Below are 9,062 nucleotides of genomic sequence, written 5' to 3'. Positions count from 1 at the left end.
TCTCAGTGGCCTGGGATTGGGATGAAGTCGGAGGCTCGGGAACGGAGTTTGTGGCAGGGACCAGCACTGCAATGGCGATACATCACTGCCCTCTCAAGGCTACTTATAAACCGCGTCCAGCAGCAATATTGGAAGAACTGGACAATTTTAACTCCACCATTCCATTTTGGCCCGGCCTTTTCTCATCCATACCTTCAGCGTCTACACTTTCCCGCTGCTGAGCAGCCAATCACACAGCTACCATAAAATCACTTTTACAACAGTTGGGACAAGAGGGAACCAGGTTCCAACCGAGATTTGAACTCGGACCGCTGGATTCAAAGTCCAGAGTGCTCACCATTACACCGTGGAACCCTTACACACGCTTTAGAACCCAATTCGCTTTTTTCCAACTCGCCTGCCATTCACAGCTGCTGAGTATTTTCAGCAAATTCTATTTTTTTTTCAAACTTCCAGCATCCGCAGCATTTTGTCCTGTGTTAGAAAAACAAACGGGATCCTGGGCTTTACAGACAGAGGCATAGAGGGCAAAAGGAAGGAAGTTATACCAAACCTTTGGAGTATTGTGTGTAATTCGGGCACTGCGCTTTAGGACGGATGCGGGACTTCAGTTCCGTGGAGTAGTGGAGAAGAAGAGGTTGTTCTCCTCAGAGCAGAGAAGATAAGGGGAGATTTTGTCGATGTGTTCAATATCATGAAGAGTTTTAATAAAGTAAACAAGGAGAACATTTTCCAGCGGCAGAAGTGTTGCTAACCAGAAAACACATATTAAAGTGATTGGATAAAGTATCAGTAATAAGGTTCTCTCGGGCTTTTGTTGGCCGATTTACTGGTAAAGCTGGGAATTGAGGGGAAACTGGTTCATGGTTTGTAACACAAGCAGTGCGCGGGGTCAGACCGGCCCGGCTAGCTCAGTCGGTAGAGCCTGAGACTCTTAATCTCAGGGGCGGTTTGTGTTTCAAATTATTGGGCTGGTTTCACAGGCGATCCCCAGCTCTAAATCCCCCGGCACCTCTCGGTCAATGACTCTTTCAAAAAATGTGATTCAACAACATTATCAGGAAACCTGAAGTGTTTATAAACACCGGAAGCTGACACACCAGGGAAGACCTCACAGTCTTGGACACAGATTGAAATACACTGAAGTGTTTATAAAAAGTTACAGAACACAACACGTGTGTAAAATTCCCCGTTGTTTTCTCGGCCCTGATGGGTTGTGAAGGGAGAGATGGGCCGAAGTCCCACTGAACCGCACTGACCCCGAGCCAAGGTGAAATTAAAGTCAGTTCAATCTTTAGCAGCGGGCGGCTGGAGAGAGACAAGATTCCGGAATCAAGGAGAGATTTTCTTATTTTGTTGCATCGCATTTATATGAAACACTCATTGACCGAGCTGGGAATCGCCTTTAAAATCAGCCCAAAAATTTAAAACACAAACTCCCCACCCTGGGGATGAAGTATCCGACACTCCACCGACTGGGCTAGCCGGACTGGTCTGTCGCAAGGACCCTGCCTGTGCTCCAGTTTCCTCTCAATTCCCCGGTTTATCAGTAAATCCACCAGCAAAACCCCGAGGGAACCTTATTACTGATTCATTGTCCAATTACTTGAATAGAAAGGGAGCGGAGGAGAAGGATTGAGAGCTTTTATTGTGGGACAGAAGTGATGTTGTTTGACGGAGAAGCGACACAATCACAATCAGTGCAGAGAGAGGTGAGTCAGCGGGTCACCTTCTCCCTTAACACATCCTTCTGACTCGCGGCTGACAAACTGAGCAGAGGTTTCGGGACTGTAGCAATTATCACGCTCGCCTTACACCAGAAATGCCCCCGGTTCCGCTCCAGGGCGGGATGAATGATTTTGGAACTTGCTCCAGTTGAACCTCCAGGGGCGAGTTTCTCCCCCTGTGTAAAAGCGACGACAATTGTCGCTTCCTGTTAAACTGAACAACGGCTGCAGCAGATTCCCGGTGTGATAAACACTGAACATTTTTAACCAACTCCTCAAATACCGTCTGTAAAATGAGAACTGATGACAAGCAAAAGACAAAACACTTAAAAAGTTTTGCCTGTCACTCGGTGACCATGTTAGGATTTCCTTCAGTTTGAAACAGAAAGTCGATTCATCCATTAGAATAATTGTTCATCTTTTTACAGAGTTTAATGAGTTTTGTGAAATTCAGATAATAATGTGCATGAATTCAAAAGTTAATCCCGGACCTGCATTTGTAAACCACAGTTCTCTTCTGTGATGCTCTTGCTACAATCAACGGCAGTAGAGTTTCTGCAGTGTAGTGGCTGTCACATTCTCCTCGCGCACGAAATAGTCCCCGGTTCGATACCGGGCGGAAACATTATGAAAATCTTCCCCATTAAAGTTGAATTAATATAAAAAAATGGAAGAACTGATTTTGTGGTAAATATCAATACTAGTAAAAATCTCAACGAACCCGTATATTTTCTCTGTATATTTCTGCACAGACTCACACTCAGCACAGACACCGACAGTGTCCCTTTCTCACTCCCGTTTCCTGCCCTGACGGTGCAGAAAGCCCCTCTCAAAGCTGCACATTCGACTAGTTTCAGTGGATCCGCGGGAGATCTTTAAAGGATCCTGCAGCGTCACCTCGGATAATAACCATAGACCGTCACCATATTTCACACACCGCAGCAACCCCGCCCATTTCAGTCTAAGTCCCCTTTTTAACTCTTTCGCGCCAGGCAAACTGTTTGTACAAAATGACATTTCAGGTGAGAACACAATAGACATTTTCGCGCAACCACAGCACCAAGTGCGGGTAGGGATCCACTTGAAATACACAGTGAGGTAAAATATTACCACAAGCTCCTGATGGACATGTTTCCATGTCTAAAATGCACGTACCAAACAATGCAGCTCCTGGGAAAACTGCAAATCCATGCAGGGCTGTCCTGCATCATTTGAAACAACAGTCAGACACAAGATTCTGCCAGTTTCAAATGTCTTCTCCTTCTGCTCCTATCACTTCTTTCCCTCCAGCTTCCTCTGCTCCTCCAGCCTGCAGGTGAATTAGATGCTTGATGTAAACGCAGCGGGTTCAGGACACAAACCCTTCCCTTTCCCTCCGAGAGGATGACGCACTGTAGGTTGCTCCGTAACCGCAATAGCTCAGTTGGGGGGAGCGACTTGAAGATTTATTAAAAGTACAAAAGCAAAATACTGCGGATGCTGGAAATTGGAAATAAAAACAGAAACTGCTGGAAATACTCAGCAGGTCAGGCAGCATCTGTAGAGAGAGAAACAGAGTTAACGTCAGACGAACGGTCATCGACCTGAAACGTTAACTCTGTTTTTCTCTCCACAGATTTAATAATGGTCCCGGATTCAATCCCGGGATTCGGCAGTTTTCAATTCATTTGAGTTTCTTTCCGCTGCCATTCTCGAACTGAACGATTTAAACTGGAATTATTTCTCCGGCACTGAAAGTCTGGCGATTGAATAGAGAGACATCAAGCACGGGAAATATTTATAACGTTTTAGATTGATCGATTTCCTTCTGTGCTTTTCTCTGGATGTTGTCTCTCTCGGTGCCGGTGAACAATTCATTGATGCATTTGTCCTGAACTGAAGCCTGTTGCCCATCTCGCGGGGTCAGAGCCGCTCTGTCTGTCTCTTACCTGCTTGTGACCATTATCGGGAACAGGCCGACTGTTCAACGTTCATCAGCAAACCTAGAAAGACAAATAAACAGAAAGATGTGTCTCTCAGCCCCGGTGGTAAAGGTGCAATGGATGTTAATCCAAATAAAACCCCCGTGAGATTCTGTGTGGATTGGTTTACTTATAAAGTTTGTATTTTCAATATATAGAAATAGCGTAAAATAATGAAAACATCCTGATGGTTTATACGGGGATCGAACCCGCGAGCTTGGCGTTATTAGTACCACGCTCTCACACCAACTGAGCTAACCGGCCACAATGCACCCATCGGCCAGGCTTGAACCCAAGCTGGGGAATTATCGTTCAGGCTCACACTGGGTGACCGAGTTACTGCGCAAACATTGAACACACCACATCGCGTAAACATTGTTAACTGTTCGTATATACAACTGGGCAGAGTGTAAATCAAAAGTAACAGAGAAAGAGCTCTTTAGTTTAACAAACCTCATTCTAAAAATTATTATCGCACCACCGCTGAACAGCCCCTCCCTCAGTCCGGGTATAAAAACAGCCGGTGGAACCCCGACTGGATTCGAAACCCCAGCCGGCGGATGGAGCCGAATCCCCGGCTCAGATGTGATTTTACACTCATTCCTTTAGGAAACGCGGGTTCGGGTGCGAAAAATCTCTCCTGATTCGCTCCCCTTATAGTGAAAGAGACAAAAAGTAACTAAAACCTGCCAAAACCCGGGATCGTCAATCTAACGCTCGCCCAATGAAGCTGTTTCGGCTTTACGGGCTGTGGTAGGTTCGTTGTTCTCATTCAGTTTCTACTGACCCCCATATAGAGCAGACAGGGCAGAGTCCCATCATTGGCCTGTGCTCTGGTGTATCTGGTTCCCAGGGCACCCAGTGAAGCGACCACGTGTATATCTGATCTCCACATTGATGAACAAATACAACAGCAAAAGAACTCGTGGGAAGATTCCAACAGTTGTGAGAAACCCAGACACCATGTTAATATCTCACCGTCACCATTGGTTGATGAACCGATCTAATGGCTCAAAGCGGGTTTAACGGATTTTCTTTCAGCGACTATTTCCATGTTCCGACAATAAATGTTACATTCTTTAATTTGGACAAGTAAACAGAGACTGGACAGTCGCTATCTTGCTCTCTGTGACCTGAGGTTTTATCTCGGTAATCTCCGGCTTTAGTATATATTGTAATTAGCTTTCTAATCGGTCTCTGTGGTACAATCGGTTAGCGCGTTCGGCTGGTAACGAAAATGTTGGTGGTTTGAGCCCACCCAGAAACGGTGTTTTAACTTTTCCAGGTTTTCAAAATGTGCATTTTGCCTGCAAGATAATGGGATAAACTGCAGCACTGGGTACAATGTCGGTGAGTATGAGATCATCCACTGGGATCCGAGAAAACCGTTTCGTAACATTCTCTTAATGGTGACAGACTAATAGGAACATGAGGAGGCCATTCAGCCCCTCAGCCCTGTTCCTTCATTCAATTAGATCCTGGATAATCTGTATCTCAGCTGCATTGGCCGCCTTGGTTCCATATCCAGCTTCACCAGTTTGGAATGGTCTCATTTTTAGGTGCGCCTGGTGCCGCTCCGGGCCTGCTCTTCTACACATCTCACTGAACCAGGTTTGGTCCCCTGGTTTGACGGTAATGGTCGAGTGAGGGATCTGCTGGGCCAGGAGGCTGCAGATTGTGGTTGAATACAATTCTGCTGCTGCTGATGGTCCAGAATTGTACAGAGAAAATACAAGTGTTTTATGAGATATTTTATTTTATTAATATTTAATCACAAAATTATTTCAACTCTTTCATATTGATTCAATTTTAATGGGGAATATTTTACAAAATGTTTCCGCCTGGTTTCTAACGGGACCTTTCGTGTGTTAGGTGAATGTGATAACCACTACACTGCGGAAACTGCTCCGTGAGCTGTCGTTAGAACATCACAGAAGAGAACCGCAGTCTACAAATGCAGGTAATAGAATCATAGAGTCACAGAGTCACACGGCACAGAAGGAGGCCATTCGGCCCATCGAGTCTGTGCTAGCTCTCTGTAGAGCTATCCAATCAGCCCCATTCCCCCACTCTATCCCAGTATCCCTGCAAGTTTATTTCCCTCAAGTGCGTATCCAGCCTTCCCTTGAAAACTGAGTGTCTCCGCTTCCACTACTTCTGTCGGCAGTGAATTCCAGGTCCTCACCACTAGCTGCGTCAAAAAGTTTTCCTTCACATCCCCCCTGTATCTCTTGCCCAAAATCTTAAATCTGTGTCCCCTATTCATTTTTTCTGTTATCTATTCCACGGAGCATCCCAAAGGTTTAACATTGGGGATGTTAAAAAGCATCCTTTCCGTCGGGGAATATGAAGCCCGGTCTCTCTCGTGACAAGCAAAGATACCCACAACTCTACTAAGAAGAACTAACAAATACAAATACAATATCTGTCAGAGCAACAGTCGAGCTGTGAACAGAGTGAGAAAGAGACAGAAGAGACAGATGATAGAGAGAGAAAGAGACAAACAGAGAGACAGAGACAAAGAGAGAGAGACGGACACACAGAGCGAGATCCTCAGTTTGACGTCTCACAGAGTGGGCCCAGGGATGAGGGACTTCAGTTATATGGAGAGAATGGAGAAGCTGGGATTCTTTTCCTTAGACGGTTAAGAGGAAATTTAATGGAGGTTTTCAAAATAAGGAGAATCCAGTGGCAGGAGGGTCGGTAACCAGAGGACACTAATTGAAGATAACCGGAAAAAGAACCAGAGGGGAGATGAGGAGAATTTTTTTACGCTGCGAGTTATTGTGATTGGGAATGTGCTGCCTGAAAGGGCAGTGGAAGCAGATTCAATAGTAACTTTCAAAAGAGAATTGGTTTACTATTGAAAAGGAGAAATTTCCAGGGCTGTGGGGAAAGAGCAGGGGAGTGGGACTAATTGGAGAGCTCTTTCAATGTGCCAGCGCTGACTTGATGGGCCGAATGGCCTCCTTCTGTGCCGTATCTATCTATAATTCCATGGTCTATGAGTCTCTCCACCCCGGGGTCGAAGGTGCAATGGATGTTCATCTAAATAATTCCCCATTGAGATTCGGTGTGGATTTGTTTCCTTATAAAGTTTGAATTTTAAATTTCATGAAAAACCGTAAATTGCTGAAAATATTCTGATGACCCGGACGGGGATCGAACCTGCGACCTTGGCGTTATTAGCACCATACTCTCAGCAATTGAGATAACCGGCAACCAAGTGCCCCTTGGATAGGTTCAAGCCCAGGCTGGGTGATTGTCTTTCAGGCTCACACTGGGTGACAGAGTTACTGCACAAACAATCAACACACCACATCGCTTAAACATTGTTAACTGTTCGTATATAAAACTGGGCAGAGTGTAAATCGAAAGTAATAGAAAAAGAGCTCTTTAATCTATTAAGCTTAATTCTGAAAGTTATTATCACACCACCGCTGAACAGCCCCCCCGCCCCCTCAAACACTGTCCTGATATAAAACCAGCCGGCGCGACCCTGAGCCGCTGTCACCACAACCGGACTCGAACACGCAGTGGGCGGCTGGAGCCGGGTCCAAAGGGTCAGATGTGGTTTACATATAAGAACATAAGAAATAGGAGCAGGAGTAGTCCATTTGGCCCTTCAAACCTGTTCCGCCATTCAATAAGATCATGACTGATCTTCTATCTCATCTCCACTTTCTTGCACTATCCCCATATCATAAGAACATAATTGATTCCTTTAATTTTCAAAAATCTATCGTTCTCTGTCTTGAATATAGTCAACGACTGAGCTTCCACAGCCCCCTTGGGTCGAGAATTCCAAAGATTCACCACCCTCATTTCAGTCCTAAATGGCCAACATCTTACTCTGAGACTGTTACCCCTGGATCTAGACTCCCGCAGCCAGGGGAATCATCCTCACTGCATCCAACCAGTCAAGCCCTGTAAGAATTTTGTATTTTTCAATGAGATCACCTCTCATTCTTATATTCTACAGCATATAGGCCTAGTCTACTCAATCTCCCCTGAAAGGACAAGAAACCCAGCCCAGGAACCAGTCTGGTGAACCTTCATTGCACTCCCTCTATGGCAAGTATATCCTTCTTGAGGTAAGGACATCAAAACTGTACACAATAATTCAGGTATGGTCTCACCAGGGTCCTATATAATTGCAGTAAGAAGTTATTACTCTTATACTCAAATCCTCTTGTAATAAAGGCCAACATACCATTTGCTTTCCTAATTGCTTGCTTAACATTCCATGATTCGTTTACAAGGACACCCAGGTCTCTCTGAACAACAACATTTCCCAATCTCTCACCATTTCAAAAATACTCTGCTTTTCTGTTTTTCCTACCAAAGTGGATAATTTCACATTTCTCTAGATTATATTCATTTGCCATGTTCTTGCCCACTCACTTAGCCTGTTTATATCCCCCTGAAGCCTACTTGCATCCTCCTAACAACTTTGTATCATCAGCTTACAGACAACTTACATTCCCATCCAGCTTTGTATACAACATTTGGTCCCCTCATCCAAATCATAGATGAGGGGACCAAATTAATTCCTATTGGTCTGGGTGGCGCAGATTCAAGATTGGAAAATCTCTCCTGATTCTCTCCCCTTATGGTGAAGGAGAAACAAATTAAACAAAATTGGCGAGACCCTGGATTGAACCAGGGACCTTTAGATCTTCAGTCTAACGCTTTCGAAATGAATTGTAGCCGGGGCGCAATGGCGGACTGCAACTCCCACAATGCCGAGTGACAGCGAAAGGTCCCTATCTCTGTAACACGGGCCGCACTGCACTCTGGGGGCAGAGCTTGCACATGCGCACCTGAGGCACCCGATGAGCCGCCGCTTTCTCTCTGCGGCACGGGACAAACTTTCAATCTCTCCGTTAAGAGCGAGCGGTGATTTTGCTGGAAACTGACGACACTTTTCCTTTTAATCGCGTGGTTTTATGGCCGCAACAGCGCGCATGCGCAGTGAGCTGGGTCACAGCAAGATGGCGACCGGGCGGCGAGTGACGCCACAATGCTGGCTGACGTCAGAAGGCCGCTGATTGGCGGTTTGCCCGGGGCCAAGGGTCAGGGGTGAGGGGGCGGCTCCAGTGTCCGGCCAGAGAGAGCGGGCGGGTGGGCGCTGAGATTAGCGGGAGGCCGGAGCAACCTGAATTTCCCCAGCGCCTTTCACAGCCTCAGCCCGGCCCAGAGCCTCACACACAATGGGGGGCTTGTGAAGGGAGCTCACTCCAGGAAATGCGGCAGGCAGAGCAAGATCCCACACACAGCACTGTGGGCACAGCAAGATCCCACACACAGCACTGTGAGCACAGCAAGATCCCTTAAACTGCACTGTGAGCAGAGCAAGATCCCGCACACAGCA

The 9,062-nt window shown here is 46.1% G+C and overlaps 1 non-coding gene across 1 annotated transcript; it reads right to left on the bottom strand.

Annotated features, from left to right (window-relative positions):
* Positions 1-281: 281 nt before the first annotated feature.
* On the bottom strand, positions 282-354 carry trnaq-uug (transfer RNA glutamine (anticodon UUG)). The gene has a single exon. It is a non-coding gene; the product is annotated as a tRNA-Gln (tRNA).
* Positions 355-9,062: the final 8,708 nt, after the last annotated feature.

This window comes from Somniosus microcephalus, unplaced genomic scaffold, assembly GCF_052327205.1.
Source record: "Somniosus microcephalus isolate GS21.2 unplaced genomic scaffold, FLI_Smic_1.0 scaffold919, whole genome shotgun sequence".
NCBI lineage: Eukaryota > Metazoa > Chordata > Chondrichthyes > Squaliformes > Somniosidae > Somniosus > Somniosus microcephalus.
The sequence above is the reverse complement of the archived record's forward strand: the minus strand, read 5'-3'. Positions and strand labels throughout refer to the sequence as shown.